Raw genomic sequence first — 18398 nt, 5'->3', positions numbered from 1 at the left:
GTAATATTTAATAATTTCTTTAATTGTGCAATAAGTGTACAGCATTAATGCACAGTCAGACTTTTTTTTAAATGATTTTCTGACAAAGAAGCTAATTCACACTATTAAATTGATTTTAAAGTCAGCCATTACCGAAGGATTTTGTAGGCAAACTAATGACAATCGGCTACATTTGACTCGAGTGCACATCTCTTGTCACTCGCAATGGGATTGTTTCTGTTTGCAGCTCATATATTAAAGGGATCCACGAGAGTATGACTAGAAACAGAAAATTAGGAAATTACCTTAAGTACTTAAGCAATGAGATCAGGAGCAACTGGCCTGCAGATAAAATACTTTCTGGTTAGATAGAAACAGAGGAAATGCTCAGCAAAGTCGCTGAGGAGCCAGAACCATTCTTTCTAAACTCATTCTAGGAAATCATAATCATATTTCTCTGTACTTGTTAGTAGCCCAGCTCTTGGAATTATTCAATGTGGACATTGTGTATCTGATACTGGGTAAAAGTAATTGGACTGGCATGGAAAGGGAATGGTTTCTACAATGTTTTCAGGACTGCTCTCTAGGTCAAACCATTTTTAGTCCAGCGAGGAAGGAGGCGATGCTGGCTCTTGTTCTAGGAAATAAACGGAGGCAAGTAGGGCTAGATCTCAGAAACAGCGGCCATAACATTATTAGGTCTTATACGAAAATTGAAAGGCAGAGTGAACTGTCAAAGATAAAGTAAGAAAGACTTACATTTATAAAACGCCTTTCACAACCACTGGACGTCTCAAAGCACTTTACAGCCAATGAAGTACTTTTGGAGTGTAGTCACTGTTGTAATCTGGGAAACGCAGCAGACAATTTGTGCTCAGCAAAGTCCCACAAAATGCAATGTGATAATGACCAGATAATCTGTTTTTGTTATGTTGGATGAGGGATAAATATTGGCCAGGACACCAGGGATAACTCCCCTGCTCCTCTTCGAAATATTGCCATGGGATCTTTTACGTCCACCTGAGAGAGCAGACGGGGCCTCGGTTTAACGTCTCATCCGAAAGACGGCACCTCCGGCAGTACAGCACTCCCTCAGCACTGCACTGGAGTGTCAGCCTAGCTTTATGTGCTCAAGTCCCTGGAGTGGGACTTCAACTTCTCTACTCATCCAAGGACCTTCAAACTTTTAGACTAGCTTGTACCCTAAACTTCTCCTGTTTGAATGTTTCCCATTGTTTGTCCACTGTCTAATCTGCCCTGGAGTGGGACTTGAACCCACAACCTTCTGACTCAGAGGCGAGTGTGCTACCAACTGAGCTACAGCTGACACAAAGGGACTTAACTGGAAAAAAGCCAATTTTAATGAGATAAAAAGGGAACTAGTCTATGTATTGATTTCTTTGTGGGTTCAATGATGAGACATTTATGAAAGAGAATGACTTTTTATCTAAAGTATGTTCAACTCAGTTAACAGCATTTACAGGAGACATCATGTTAGAAATCCGTCTAGAATGAAACTGAAACAAAACCAAACTGCTTGTCTCTGTCACATGACCTCTGCTGGTCAGGCATAAGTAATCAATCAGGCAACTATGCTGGTAAGACATGATAATCAAACAGGCAAATAACATCACTATTTGCTGATATCATTACAGTCTAGATAAACTGGGAAGAAAAAGTGGCAGATTAGACAGTGGACAAACAATGGGAAACATTCAAACAGGAGAAGTTTAGGGTACAAGCTAGTCTAAAAGTTTGACGGTCCTTAGATGAGTAGAGAAGTTCAAATTCAAATGAGACTTGGTAATAAGATTTATCATTAATAACAAAAAAGAAATTCAAGCAAAGTATAGAAAATAGAGAGGGGAAGCAAAAAAGAGTAGCAAGGCAAAAGAGCAGGGTAAGATGATAGATTTTATAAACGCATAGGCCTGAATTTCCTCAGAAAGCTGCAGCAACTTTGCCAGAAGTGCAGTAAATCCCCATTTAGGCTTGATAAGTGAGATAACTATAAACCAGTCAGCCTAACATTGATGCTGGTGTGATGCAATGGGATAAAATTAATATGTATTTAAGAAGACATGACAAATTTCAAAAATTTAAGAAGTGTATTGGTAAAAGAAATAAAATGGATGTTTTGTATATGCATTTCCAAAAGGGATTTGATAAGGTGCTGCGTAGGATGCTGTTAATAAAATTAAGACACAAGGATTCGGGAAGGGATCATGGCAGAAACAACAGGAAATTGGAGCATTGAGGTCTCACTGCCAAGATCGGGATTTCCCTATCCCCCACTGCCAGGATAACTACTGGCCATTTCTTCCCTGACTGCTGCATTTAAATAAGAACATTAAGAACATAAGAAATAGGAGCAGGAGTAGGCCATTTGGCCCCTTGAGCCTGCTCCGCCATTCAATGAGATCATGGCCGATCTGATCTTGGGCTCAGATCCATTTCCCTGCCCGCTCCCCACAACCCATCACTCACTTATTGTTCAAAAATCTGTCTATCTCCACCTTAAATATAGTTAATGGTGAGGGGCGCATGGCCCTAGGTCAACTAAAGGATTTTCTTTCTTTCCGCCAAAGTTACCGCCACTTCCTGGGGCTGTCATCGGGAAAATGGCATCGGCCCCTCTGCAGCTGCATTGAGATTCTGCTCATTTGCACTAGCAGGCTCCGACTTGGCAGTGGAATCCACTGGGAGCCTGCCCTGCATACTTAATACGCTACCCAGGAAATTGGCTTGGGGCGGATAGCGAGACAGGCAGAAGTCCCACCAAAACTCTGCCCTGAAGGGAAGAAACCACCCCACCAAGGTTTTAAATGAAATGCGGCATCATGGCGGGAAGTTGGATAAGCAACAGAAAACAGAACGGGAGAAATTCAGCTCACGGGGTAAAATCGGCATTAGACTGAAGTTTGCACTGTGAACTGCCCAAACCACCTGAACTACACCTGAATTGCGGCAGACACGATATTAGCTCGGGTAACGTTTAGCTATCCAGAGCAACCGCCTGAAACAGGCATTAGACTGCTTAGATAGTCAAATGGCGGTCCTACACCAGTTGTAGAATCCTGAATGCGAAATGTAGGTACAAATGGGCAGAGCATGCCCAGTGCATGCTGCATTTAATTATACCAGGCATCGAGCTGCACAACCAGCGATCCTGAAAGGAGAAGGCTGCTCAAAAAACAGCCCAGGAAATTTTCACTTTTTATTTTTGTGAGCCTAGGAGAAGCACTCTTGCTTTTCCTGGGCCTGCAAAAATACTCCGGCCCACCGCCGATGTGTTTGAGGCCTCCCCCAGGATCACCTCCCCTCCAACCCAACCTACTGCCTGGCTCAGTGTAGAAGTTGGCCAATTCTCATCCCCCCTGGCTGGCCAGCTGCAGCAGGGTATCTGTGTAGTGCCCACAGCTTGCCGGCAACATTTAAATGAGGGTCAAAGACAAAATTGTCTCAGGACTCAGGCTGACATGGAACCTTCACTCGCCAATGTTACGTCTGTTTTGGGCACAAGCCGAATTTCACGGCCAGAGTTTTAAAATTTGTTCTCTGGATGTGGGCAACACTGACATTTATTGCCCATCGCTCGTCGCCCCTGAGAAGATGGTGTTGGGCCATCTCGTTGAACTATTGGCATCCTTGTGCTGATGGTGCTCCCATGTTGGTGTTGAATAGGATTTTGACCTTGCAACAATGAGCGAATGGCAGGAAAGCTTGACGGTGATCGTGTTTCTATGATTTTGCTGCTTTTGTTCATTTTGGTGGTATAAGGCATAGGGTTGGGATGTGCTGTCAAATTAAGCTTGCTGAGTTGCTTCAGTGCATCTTATAGATAGTACATACTGCAGCCACGGTGCGCCAGTAGTGGAGGGGATGGATATTACGTCCAAGGACTGCTCTGTCCTGGATGGTGTCAAGCTTCTTGAGTACTGTTGAAGCTGCACCATCCAGTGGTGACTATTTAATCACACTTCTGACTTGGAGCCTTCTGGATGGTGGAGAGGATTTGATGGGTCAGGAGGTGAGCCACGCTTAGTAGAGAACCCACACTCTCGATGGTGATATGGCTGATCCAGTTCAGCTTCTGTTAAGTGATGACCCCTAAGATCTTGATGGTGGGGGGTTTAGCAATGGTGATGCCATTGAAGATCAGGAGAAGATTGTTGTGCCTTTTCTTGTTGAAGATGGTCATTGCCTGGCAGCCCAAGCCTGGATGTTATCCAGGTCCTACTGTTGATTGGCATGCTCTGCTTCATTGTCGCAGGAGTTGTGAATGGAGCTAAACACTGTAGAATTGTCAGTGAACAGTCCCACTCCTGACTTTTTGATGGAGGGAATGTCATTGATGAAGCAGCTGAAGATAATTGGGCCGAGGACACTGCCCTGAGGGAGTTGTGCAGAGATGTTTTGAGGCTGCAATGACTGTCCTTAAGCAACCTCAGACATTTTCCTTTGTATCACGTATAACTCCAACTACTGGGGGTTTTTCCCTTAACTTCAATTGAGCTCAGTTTTGCCAGGGCTTCTTGGTACCATACTCAGTCAAATGCTGCCTTGATGTTCAAAGCAGCTCCTCTCACCTCTTTCACATTCGGCTGTGTGTACATGTCTGGATCAAGGCTGTGACAAGGTTCAGGAGCCAAATGGTTCTGATGGAACCTGAACTAAATGTCGGTGAGCAGGTTAATCGTGAGTAGATGTCACTTGATGACCACAACAGTGTCAGCTGCAGCTCAGTTGGTAACACACTCGCCTCTGAGTCAGAAGGTTGTGGGTTCAAGTCCCACTCCAGGGACTTGAGCACATAAAACTAGGCTGGCAGTGCTGAGAGAGTGCTGCATTGTCGGAGGTGCCATCTATTAGATGAGACGTTAAACTGAGGCCCCGTCTGCTCTCAGGTGGACGTAAAAGATCCCATGGCACTATTTCGAAGAAGAGCTGGGGAGTTATCCCCGGTGTCCTGGCCAATATTTATCCCTCAACCAACATAACAAAAACAGATTATCTGGTCATTATCACATTGCTGTTTGTGGAAGCTTGCTGTGTGCACATTGGCTGCCGCATTTCCCACATTACAACAGTGAAATAAAGAATAGATTTGCCTTCCAAAGCTAGGCTTTATTAACTTTAAAATCAGCAGCATATCTTTCCACATCCAGTCCCAACTAAGCTAGAAAAGGACTGAATTTAAGGTAGCCATAACACATCATGTGATCATCAACTACCAATGAGATTACAACACATATCCCAAGGCAGTTAACAAACAACGAATCACAATACTTTTACTAATCAAGGAATAATCACCACATTCACCCCTCCTTTTAAAATATACTCCAACCTAATAACTTTTACAATTTACAATTAATTATTTACAACTAAACTATGCATGAGAATAAAACTATTTACATAACACAATACTAAATGAACAACAACAAATAATAACATTACGCATAAGTATTAAGTATCTCTCAACTAAAACAATATACTATAATATTTCAACAATTTTTAAAACATTACTATCAATTTAAAAGTCCATTTTCAATCGGTCGACCGGATATCTTGTTCGTGTCGACCTTCTTAACCTTGGTGAAATTCCTTGCCCTCCCACGCCAGAAGGCACAGAAGTATCTTCAACAGGAAGGCTATCCATATCCCGATTCTCAACGGTTTCCGGATTAGAAATCCCATCAGAAGATGAACTAGGACGGTCATAAACATCTATCAAAGGCTGACTAATAGAAGTATGATTATCTGCAATCGGATTGGAAATATTCGTAGTATCTGTAACAGCATCCACATTATCCGAATCATGACCATTATTAATATTCTCAGAAGAGGGCTGGCCCCCACAAGGAGCCAAGTCTTTAATTGAAACAGTACTTTCTTTCCCATCTTGGAATCGAATATGAGCATATTGGGAATTTGCCTCCAACAGCTCCACCTCCTCCACCAAGGGGTCATATTTTGACAATCTAACATGACGTCGAAGCAACACAGGTCCCTGCATAGTAAGCCATGAAGGTACCGAATATCCCGTAGTAGATCTCCGCGGATAGTTAAAGAGCCTTTCATGGGGGGTCACATTAGTAGCCGTTGAAAGCAATGATCTAATGGAATGCAGGGCATCAGGCAGCACCATTTCCCACTGTGTATTCTTAAGGTTCCGGGATGTCAACGCCAACATAACTGCCTTCCAGATCACCCCATTGTATCGTTCACACTGTCCATTACCCTGGGGATTATACGGGATAGTTCTACTAGTAGAAATTCCCCGACTCTGAAGGTATTCCTTCAACTGGGAAGACATAAAAGAACTTCCCTGATCCGAATGGATATACACAGGCATCCCAAAGATGACAAAAAGTTGAGTCAAACATTTAATAACTGTAGCAGCTGATACATCTGCACAAGGAAAAGCAAAAGGGAACCTTGAAAACTCGTCCACAACAGTAAATATATATCGGTTTTGAGTAGTTGAAGGAAGAGGTCCCTTAAAATCAACACTCAAACGTTCAAAAGGAGAAGTAGCCTTTATAAGATGAGCTCGTTGAGGCTTAAAGAAATTCAGTTTACACCGAGCACAGATAGAACATGATGAAGTCATCCGCTTGACGTCTTCAACTGAAAAAGGCAAGTTCTTACTGCGTACAAAGTGTATCATCCTCGTAACCCCAGGATGACATAAAGCATTGTGAAGATTAATAAGCGTATCTCCGTGAATCACAGAACAATAAGCCCTCGACAGTGCATCAGCAGCAACATTATCCTTCCCCGGACGATAAACTATGTCAAAATGGTAACATGCCAACTCAATCCTCCATCTCATTATTTTATCATTTTTAATCTTTCCAAAATGTTTAACATCAAACATAAAGGACACAGATTTTTGATCAGTTACCAACGTGAAATGTCGCCCCGATAAATAATGTCTCCATTTACGCAATGCTTCTACTATTGCGTATGCCTCTTTTTCTATTGAGGAATGCCTTTTTTCACTATTATTCAAAGTACGTGAGAAAAAGGCCACAGGTCTTCCATTTTGGTTCAAAGTAGCCCCAATTGCAAAATCTGAAGCATCCGTCTCAATCACAAAGGGAACCTGCTCATCAATGGAATGCACAACTGCTCCTAAAATATCCTTTTTAAAATTCTCAAAACATGTCCTGGCCTCCCATGATAGAGGATATGTCGTAACCCGAATAAGAGGCCGGATCTTCTGTGAAAAATTTGCAATCCAATTAGAATAATAAGAAAACAGTCCAACAACTCGTTGCAAAGCCTTAGAATTAGTAGGACAAGGTAAATCGATCAATGGTCGCAGACGTTCTGGATCTGGTTTAATCTTATTTCCCGAAATAATATACCCCAATAGATTTACCTCAGTAGTCGAAAAGATACATTTCTCTTTGTTAAAAGTTAAACCAACTTTTTCCGCAGCTTGAAGGAATCTTTTTAAATTAGAATCATGCTCCACCCTTGATTTGCCACACACTGTGATGTCATCTAAGTATGAAAAGGTGTCAGAGAGGGAGTTATCACTTATAAAAGCATCCATTGCCCGTTGAAAACAAGCAACACCATTAGTAACACCAAATGGTATTCGGCAAAACTGATACAGCTTTCCACCAGCCTCAAAGGCCGTATATGGTTGATCCTTCTTAACAATAGGAATCTGATGATAAGCACTCTTTAAATCAATAGTGCTAAAAACTTTATACTGAGATACTTTATTGATAAGCTCATCAATCTTAGGCAAAGGGTACGCGTCTAATTGAGTATACCTATTAATAGTTTGGGAATAGTCTATCACCATTCGTTTCTTGTGTCTCTCATTAGTCGTGACAACTACCTGTGCTTGCCAAGGCGAACAACTAGGTTCAATGATTCCTTCCAATAAGAGACGTTGAACTTCAGAATTAATAAATTCTCTATCCTGACTACTATATCTTCTTGACTTGGTAGCAATTGGCTTACAATCCGACATCAAATTGGAAAAAAGTGATAATGGAGGAATAGATAAAGAGGTTAATCCACAAATAGATAAAGGTGGCTTAGTCCCTCCAAATGAAAGACTAAGAGACTCGTGTAACTGAAGCACATCATGTCCAATCAAAATATCCGCACAGAGATTAGGCAAAACAGATAGGCGTATATCAGTATACGTATTATACAGAAGAACCATTTTCACAAAGCAACAACCAGCTATTTGTGAAGTAAGGGTCGGCTGAGCCATACACACCTGATACGTAACAGGCGAAATTTTCAAATGCTTCTCCTTCGCAAACTGAAGACTTATAAAACTCTCAGTACTGCCCGTATCTATAAGGGCCTTCACTTCCAACCCATTAACTTGAGCCGTAACTATAGCTTTGTTTAGGCCATGAGCAAATGCAGCAGAAATTGATGCAATAAACGCCCTATCTAAAGGCTGAATAGTCACAGAAGAGGTAGTGGAGGAAGACCCTCCCACACCAGGAGAAGGGAAGGTAATTGAACCTGATGATTTGCACACACGTGAATAATGACCTCTCTTGCCGCATTTACTACACACAGCCTCCCGAGCAGGACACTTCAGACGAGGGTGCCGGATATTCCCACAAAAATAACACTTCTGAATCCTAGAGGCAACGGCCGCCGAAGTAGAAACTGTTTCAAAATCTAGTAAACCACTCCCATTAAGTCCACATAATTCCTTTTCATCCGAAACTGCCGAAACCATAGTCGCAGGCCGATTAAAAAGAGCATAAGAATCTGAACTTCTCTGAGCCACATCCAATGTAGAAGCTTGCTCAAAAGCACTTTTAAGATCCAGAGTCTTATTTTCTAACAACCGCTGACGAATTGATCTAGACAGTAATCCATTAATAAAAGCATCCCGTACCGATTCGTCCTTATGTTCTTCAGCCGTCACAGCCTTATAATTACAGTCAACACTAAGGCACCGAAGTGCTTGTAAATAAGTATCCAAAGATTCTCCCACCTGCTGCCTACGGGCAGATAGAAGATGACGTGCAAATACCTCATTCTTTGGTTTAACAAAAATCTTTTCCAATGTAGAAATAGCCTCTTCATAAGTTATACAGTGCAAAATATATTTATATACATCCGGGTCAATGTAGTTGATCAGCATATTCAGCTTATTTAGAGCCTCTTGAACCAACACGCCCAAAAAGTTTTTAAATGTACAATACCAATGTTTCCATTTATCATCCACTCCAGCAGAATTGGGGTCAGCCTTGAATCGTTCTGGTTGAAGATATCGCTCCATTCTAACAAAAAGTTAATAAATTGAAATAAAGAATAGATTTGCCTTCCAAAGCTAGGCTTTATTAACTTTAAAATCAGCAGCATATCTTTCCACATCCAGTCCCAACTAAGCTAGAAAAGGACTGAATTTAAGGTAGCCACAACACATCATGTGATCATCAACTACCAATGAGATTACAACACATATCCCAAGGCAGTTAACAAACAACGAATCACAATACTTTTACTAATCAAGGAATAATCACCACAAACAGTGACTCCACTTCAAAAGTACTTCATTGACTGTAAAGTACTTTGAGACATCCGGTGGTCGTGAAAGGCGCTTTATAAATGCAAGTCTTTCTTTCTTTCTTCCAGCACTTTGCTAACAAATTTGGAGGAGGTTGGTAGAGTGGTAATTAGCCAATGTCACATTTCAGGGTTTTTCCACAAACAGGATTTGGAAAAAAGAGTAACTTGGATTTTTAAAGCAAAGTGTATTCTCACAAGTTTTTATTTTAAACAAATACACAAAGAAAAGGTGGTTAATATGCTAATAAAAGTTGCTTTCCACAAGGGCTATAAACAAAGAGTTCTGTAGCTTGCCTCTCACACATTGTATTGGAAAGCCTTTGATCCCTATCTGTCTGCGACAGAGGGATGTAAGACACAGTGACCAATTCTCTGGCAGACAGTCAGGTGATAACAGAGAGAGCTATGAGTTTACTGAGACTGAGAGGTTAGAAACACTGGAAGAACAGTTAGCAGTCTTGCTTAAGTCAAGTAAGATGAACCACGGATGTGGGGAAACCTGGCGTGTTCCTTATTTTGTTTAATTATGCAAAGATAAGTTGCACCGATTCAATTAAATGAGTCTAATCAGAGCTGCTGTTCTGACTGTTCACTACACTGTGAAATAAAACAGCGTATCAATTTAAATCAAGCCTCGCCTCACCAAGTGATTGCTCTGTTCAAGTTCGCAGAGATTGAAGAAGTACACCTGCAAAAGATATGATTATCTGGTCCAAGTCACAAGGGGGTGCTATTGTTACATGCCCAGGTTATGTTATCATACAAGTAGATATAGGGCAGTGTGAGTCAACTCCCATGGAAGTAATCTGCTCAGACCAATGGAGTGACTGACCAGAATTTGTAATAGTTGGTAGCAGCTACCTTGGATTCTGATAATAAAATGATTTAAAATGTTTAAAATTCAAAGTGAACAGAAAGAGTAATATCTAAAAAAATTCAACCAGATGAAAGGTAGTAGAAATTGAAATTGCACGATTAGCGGTGGAAGAAAAAGCAAGAGAGAAATTCAGTTAAAGGACTGAGCTTCAGTTAAGAAGGAGAGAACCTCTGGTAGAGAAATCGCAAAAGCAACGTGGACAGCAAGACGAGAGGGAATGGTGTGAATACATCCCCAATAAGAAAGATAATCAATGCCAACATGAGGACAACACGAAGGAGAAAGAGCATCGCTGCACTCTTGAACTGGCAGAGAAACGTGCATCAGCAGTGAGTCTAGTTAGTGAGAATGAGGAAATCAGAGCCCACCATTTTACTAAATCAAATCTTATTCCAAATTTTAAAGAGGGGGGTGATAGTGAAAGTTTTATCTGGGCATTTGAATTGCTAGCTGTTGACGGCTATAGCTGTTAACAGGTATTGAACTTCAGAAGGCAGAGATGATTTTATATTTTAAAATGGCTGCAGCTAAAGACTTAGGGGGAAAAATTGAGTCGCGCCCCCTTTGGGGCACTAACTTCGCCGGGGCACTTCTTTTAGCGGCCCCACGGCCAAAATTCATCGGTAGCGCCCCAAGAGGGAATCTGGGCGCTACTGGAAGCACCCCCGCCTCCCTCTTGGGGCACTGCGAGGGAATATCGCAGCGCTACTGTTGTGTATGTACCTTTAAGGGAATAACTTGTCTTAGACTGCAGTACCGGCAGTGACCACCCCTGTATAAAAGGCCCTAGCAGGCTTCCGTAGTTTCAGTTTCAAGCTGCCTCTTGTTCAGTGAAGTACCTGTTAAACTGTTCTCCCGAAGTCCGTGTATGATTGAGGCGCGGACTTTACAGTGGCGATGAGTAAGTTCGAACTCACCTGCAGTGTGGCATCATCTCACGGGGATCTCGCCTGAAAGGAAGGTCCTGGAAGGTCGTAGTCTGAGCAACGGGCGTCGACCGAGGGCAACCGCCCAAAGAATCCATCGGTGTTTGGAGAATTGCGGGAGAGACTGTGGTTCCAGCGAATCGTGCTGGTAGCAGGTAGCGCGCTGACCCTTCCGGACTGCGGCAGGCTCAAGCTCGATCGAGCGGCTCTACAAATCGGGCCGCGCAGCATTGCTGGGAAAAGAAAACGAGAGAGAGAGGGTGGAGCGCACAGGGCGCGGTCGGTGCTCGAGAACAGGACAGCGGAGAGAAACTAAATGGGGGGGAAGGAAAGCGAGACACACCGAAGCTGCGGGTCGCCGCCATTACCCCGTAGAACGCTAGGAGCAGTGTGGCAGTAAAGGGAAGAAGCAAAAGCGCAGGAGGCGCCATTTTATCCCATTGGGGAAGAAGCAAAAGCGCGGGAGGCACCATTTTATTCCATTGGGGAAGAAGCAAAAGCACGGGAGGCGCCATTTTAAATCACCCAAGATGCCGAAAAGTGGCAGTATCACTGCTTTCGACAACGAGGTAGAAGACTGGACCACGTATGTGGAAAGAATTGAAGTGTACTGCAAGGCAAATGAGGTGGCTGATGGAAAGAGGGCGTCGGTATTATTAAATCTGATGGGTGCGAGTACGTACGGCCTATTGCGGAGTTTAATTACCCCAGCTAAACCAATGGAGAAATGTTTTGAGGAGATTGTTCATATCTTACAGGAACATCTAAGCCCTACACCACTGCTGATAGCAGAAAGATTCAAGTTCCATAAAAGAAACCAGCACAAAGATGAGAGCAATGCTGACCATCTTACGGAACTACACAAGTTATCGAAGCACTGCCAGTTCGGAGCAGGACTGGCAGACACCTTACGGGATAAGTTTGTCTGCGGGCTCCAGAGTGAAGGAACCCAGAAACGACTACTTTCAAAAAAGGACCTGACGCTAGAACAGGCTTTCAGCGTGACAGTATCCTACGAAGCAGCAGCACGGGGAGCTGCGGAAACAACAGAAACCACAAGAATACAGCGCTAACGAAATGGCGTATGGAGCCGAAAAGTGCTATCGCTGCGGCAGAACAACCCATGAGCAGAAGGACTGCTGGTTTAAAGACAAAATATGCAGGCAATGCGGGAAAATGGGACATATAGCAAGAGTCTGCAGGTCGGGAAAGAGGACCAACATGACAAGAACTACTAAGGAACAGTACAGGAAAGTAAAGAAACTGACAGATAGTAGTTCAGAAGATCAGTAGAGTGATAAGGACTCCGGGAGCAGGCGACTAAGTTGTTTAAAGTTACACAACGTGATCGCAAAAGAAGATCACCGAACCATTTGGGTCACCCTCATGATAGCAGGGTCCCCAGTGAAGATGGAATTGGACACAGGATCAGCCCTAACTGTCATGAATTGACGAGACTATGAGCGGCTATTCTCACACATACCCTTAAAGGACACGTCCATTGTATTGAAGACATACACGGGGCATGAGGTCTACCCCAGAGGAAAAATAAGGGTGCCAGTTGAATATAACGGAAAGGAAACACAGAAACTATACATGTATATACTACGAGATGGAGGACCACCATTATTGGGACGTGAATGGATCCAAAGACTACAATTGGATTGGCATTCCACTCTGGCACTAACTGTGACTGACAAAAAAGATGATGACGTCGCACCTGGACGTCTGTCACAAATTCTATCTGATGCGGAAGAGGTGTTCCAACAAGGACTTGGGACTCTAAAAGGAGTAAAGGCAACCATAAAGATTGAGGATAACGCAACCCCAAAATTTTTCAAGGCCAGACCGGTGCCATACGCGATATGCCCAGCTGTGGAAGCTGAACTGGAGAGTCTGGAGCGTTCGGGGGTGCTGTCTAAGGTGAACTGGAGCGAGTGGGCCACACCCATCGTTCCTGTAATGAAGAAAGCATTGAGCAGCATGCCTGGGGAGCCAAGGAAGATTCGCATCTGTGGGGACTTCAAGGTGACTGTGAACCCAGTCCTGCACACAGTACAGTATCCGCTTCCGCGGATAGAAGATATTTTCGCCTCACTATCTGGAGGGAAACGTTTTACAAAGATTGACCTGGCTCAAGCGTATCTACAAATGGAGGTGGAAGAAGCATCTAGGAAATACCTCACGATAAACACTCACAAAGGCCTTTACCAGTACAATCGACTGGTATTTGGGGTAGTATCGGCCCCGGCTATGTGGCAGAGGGCAATGGAACAAGTCCTGCAAGGGATCCCGGGGACCCAGTGTTATTTGGACGACATCCTGGTTACGGGCGAAAATGACAATGAACATCTTGCCAACCTGGAACAGGTGCTCACAAGATTGCAGGAATATGGGCTATGAGCCAACTGCCCCAAATGCGAGTTCTTCAGGAGGCAAATCTCGTATTGTGGCCACATGATTGATGAGGAAGGGTTGCATAAGTCGCCGGACAAGATTGAGGCTGTAGTCAAGGCTCCAGCACCAGAAAATGCGTCACAACTGAGGTCGTTCCTCGGGTTGGTGAACTACTACCATAAGTTCTTGCCGAATTTATCTACAATTCTGCACCCACTGAACGCTCTCCTTCAAACTGGTGTAACATGGCGATGGAGTGAATGGTGTAAGCGTGCCTTTCAGGAATGTAAATGCCAAATCACTTCAAAAGAAGTATTGGCCCACTACAACCCAACACTACCGATTCGGTTGGCATGTGATGCGTCACCTTACGGCATTGGAGCGGTGCTGTCACACAAATTCCGTGACGGTTCAGAGAGGCCAATAGCCTTTGCATCGTGCTCGCTAACCTCAGCCGAGCGTAACTACGCCCAGATTGACAGGGAGGCCCTCAGCCTGGTGTGGGGGGTGAAGAAGTTCAATCGCTATCTGCACGGGCAGAAATTCACTCTACTGACTGATCATCAACCCCTGGTCTCAATTTTTAACCCAAAGAAGGGCGTTCCAGTGATGACGGCGCAATGGCTGCAAAGATGGTCACTTTTTCTAGGGGCACATCAGTATGACATAGAGTACAAAGGTACGAAACAACATGGAAACGCTGATGGGCTGTCGCGCCTACCGTTGCCTATGGCGGAAGAAGCACCTGCAGTGGACCCGGTGGAGATATTCCATGCGACCATAGTCGAATGTTTGCCTGTTACAAACGCAAGTATTGAGAAGGAAACCCGAAATGACCCGACACTCTCTCGGGTCTATGATTTGACAGTGAAGGGATGGCCAGCATATGGCGACTCACTGTTGCCAGCATTCTCGCCAAGGAGGGAACAGCTGTCAGTGTGCCGGGGAACCTTGATGTGTGGATCCCGAGTGGTAATTCCACCCAAGTTGAGAGATAGAGTACTCAATGAGCTTCACGAGGGTCATCTGGGAGGGGTAAAAACGAAGAGCCTAGCCAGGGCGTTTGTGTGGTGGCCGGGAATCGATAAAGAAATCGAGGATATGACGAAGAGATGCACAGGATGCCAGAAGGTCCAAAACGCTCCACCACAGGCCCCGCTACATCCATGGGAGTGGCCCTCATCTCCATGGCAACGGGTACACATTGATTTCGCTGGTCCATTTATGGACTCAATGTTTCTAATCGCTGTGGACGCCCATTCGAAATGGCCAGAGGTCATTAAAATGTCCTCCACCACCACGGAGAAAACTATTGCAGTCCTAAGGACCATCTTCACCAGGAATGGGTTGCCAGAACAGATCTGTTCCGACAATGGCCCACAGTTTGTGTCTGAGGATTTCCGGAGGTTCCTGAAGAATAATGGGGTGAAACATTACACATCTGCCCCATATCATCCAGCCACAAATGGATTGGCTGAGAGGTTTGTTCAGACCTTTAAAAAGGCCATAAAGGCAATGTATAATGACGACATACCACTGCAACACAAGGTGGATAACTTACTGTTTGCTTACCGGAATGCGACACATGCAGTAACCAACCAAACTCCAGCTGTACTGTTTTTCAACCGGAGACTAAGATGTCACTTGGATTTGCTCAAACCAAACATAAGACGAGATGTTGAGGATAAGCAGTTCCAGCACATAAATGAGAAGCCAACCAGGAGCTTCAAGATAGGGCAACCAGTCTTGGCCCGCGACTACCGAACAGAAAAATGGCAGCCAGGCACGATATGCACACAGCAGGGACCACTAATGTACACAGTGGACGTTGGAGAGAGCATCGTGAGACGCCATGCTGACCAGATTCTAGAGTCAGAGGAACAAGCCAAACCTGTACCACAAGCATGTGCACCTGGTAATGAGCCCGAAGTACAGATTGCGTCTACCTCAGACGCAGGGGTATTGGAAGCTGACTAACCAACCAATGACAATGAGCCAGAATTGACTCCACCGCCAGAACAGGATACTCGAGAAAGGCGCTATCCATTCCGGATCAGGAAGCCTCCTCAAAGACTGAACTTATAAATGACTATTTCAGTTGATGTATATATTACTGAGAAAATTGTAATTGTAATTAGTTATTATTTAGTTGTTAAATGAATGTTATGTACTGTTTATTTAAAAGGGGAGGAATTGTTGTGTATGTCCCTTTAAGGGAATAACTGGTCTTAGACTGCAGTACCGGCAGTGATCACCCCTGTATAAAAGGCCCTAGCAGGCTTCTGTAGTTTCAGTTTCAAGCTGCCTCTTGTTCAGTAAAGTACCTGTTAAACTGTTCTCCCGAAGTCTGTGTATGATTGAGGCGCGGACTTTACAGCTACGTGTCACAGCGCCGCGGTACTGCAGGCCTTCCTCCCCTTCTTAAAGGGGAGGGACCTTGCGCAGCGCGACCCGGGGCCCATCTGGGCCACCAGGGATCAGATTGTCGGCAAAAGAGCCCGGCACTCAAGAGAAGTGCCGGGCTCACGGAGCGCAGCCGGCACTCTGCGGGAGGGTTGGTCAGGAGGCTGGGGACGGCAACGGGGGCAGGTGCTGGCAGGCGGCCAGCAACAAAAATGGTCACCTGGCACCTCGCCTTAAATTAGTGCCGCAGGTAGGCCCCCTTGACCCCGTCGGACATAGCGTCCAGCGGTAAGTCAGAGGGCGCTACTGAAGATCGCGGCTGGGGCGCGAGCGGGGCACTGCGCACGGTGATGATGTCAGCGCTGGCGGTGCAGCACCGTGAGGCGCTAATGGTTACTGCTGCCGCTAGAGCGCTAACGGGAGGCGCAAAGCAACCGAATTTTTAGGCCTTAGTTCATTCTTTTGCACTCTTTGTACTTTCTCACCTGTGGATAGATAAAGACGGAGGTCATTTTAAGTTCACTATTCTGAATTTTAAAGCAATGCTATCCTACCAAATAATTGCAGTTGTTATCTATCTTATTTGGTGTTGGGAAATCCTGTTGTATTTACACAGATGTTTAACCTAGACTAAGGAGCAAAACTTAGGTGCTGTAATGGGGGTCTGTTGGGTCTTTCAAGATGAATGACCAAGGATGGGCCAGAGGGCCTCCCTCATCTATGTCTGTCTTATGATCATGGTTAGAAATATTTACTGTTTGGATTTTGAGATTGCAAAAAACAGCAATTTTTTTTAGGCTAGAACTACAGAACTCTCCCATTCTCCTTCACTCTCACAGGTTGGTCAGTGCTTATGGTGAACTGTGAGGGCAAACCTGCATCATACACTCCATACCAGTGTGTTAGAGCACCAGTGAAATTTTGTGAAATTCATTTTGGAATTTTTCTAAAACAAAAAGGTAGAAACTACATTTAGATCTCCTTAGTTCACTCACTGTTATTCCATTCGGTCGTTGCTGACCCCTCATTATCGCTCATTTTACACTACTGCCAAAGATCAAGTTTATCCTCATTAACCCTTAATTAGTACAGTACATTAAATTTCAATATAAGGAATGGGGACAAAAATGTTGCGATATACCTATCAATTCAGTTCATGAAAAGCGACGAGTTAAGTTAGTAACTATAGGTTTTTATTGGCTAAATAACAGAGCCCACCCTCGTGGGTGATCGGATCCAACAAGGAGGAATACCAGCCAGTCAACCACCTTTATACCTGGGCAAGCAGGCGGAGCCATGGGGCGGAGTCAGCTGTGGTCAGCCCAGGTATAACAGCGTGACAAGAGGTGACCTTGTGTAGTGATACAACAGTGTAAACAGTGATAACCATAGTGTAACGATGTAAACAGTGATAATCATAGTGTAACGATAGTGAACGATAAAAGTGGTTTACCACATGTTGCCAAAGAGAAGTATTGGGATTCCCTGGTCACAAGGTTCAATGATTCAGTTCCAGGATGATTGTGAAGGTGGAACATTTATTAAAGCAGTTGAACATTAACTATTGCCTAATGGGATGGGATTCTTGTCTTTGAAATACTACTACAGTATTTATATCATGACTTCTTCAAAGCCTGCTGGGTAGGAGCAGATGGTTGATTTGCATGTGAATCTAAATCTGAACAATGGGAACTATATGGATGTAAAATCATGAGCTGTGTGCTTGCGATTTCCCAGGATTCACTCCCTGTGAGCGCCACTACCTGCTGGGAGCGCTGGATCTTGAATTTTCCCTTGTATGGGAACTTTGAATACCTATGTGTTTTGAGAATCGGATGGGTTTGGAGAGAAGTATATGGATAACCCCTAAAAATTGAGCAGGCTAGTTTTCCTAATGAGTAACACAAATATAGCAGACAAGCTCCCAGTATACCCTTAACAACAAATTAGAATTTTACATAAAGTGGTTTCTCTAAAAAAATAATCTGCTTTGCTTACATTTAGGAGAGACAGAAAATGGAGCTTATAAAGAAAGTTGTATTGGTTAAACTCAATCAGCGCACTTGATGCCTACAGGATGCTGAACTGTATTCCAATAAGTTTCAGATTCTTTTAAGATGTAGGAGATGTTTGGGCTAAGGTTGTCATGGCTTAAAAAGCATTAATAAATATATTTTCGGTGCTGTAGTTGTGAAATTCATCTGATACACTAACTCACATAAAGGATCCTGCAGCTTTTAAAAGGTCTC

General features: G+C 44.0%; 1 protein-coding gene across 3 annotated transcripts in view; it reads left to right on the top strand.

Annotated features, from left to right (window-relative positions):
- The window catches only part of corin (corin, serine peptidase), a 302839-nt gene that overhangs the window by 193603 nt on the left and 90838 nt on the right, over positions 1-18398 (top strand). The gene's annotated exons all lie outside the window — the stretch shown is intronic.

This window comes from Somniosus microcephalus, chromosome 2, assembly GCF_052327205.1.
Source record: "Somniosus microcephalus isolate GS21.2 chromosome 2, FLI_Smic_1.0, whole genome shotgun sequence".
NCBI lineage: Eukaryota > Metazoa > Chordata > Chondrichthyes > Squaliformes > Somniosidae > Somniosus > Somniosus microcephalus.
The sequence above is the reverse complement of the archived record's forward strand: the minus strand, read 5'-3'. Positions and strand labels throughout refer to the sequence as shown.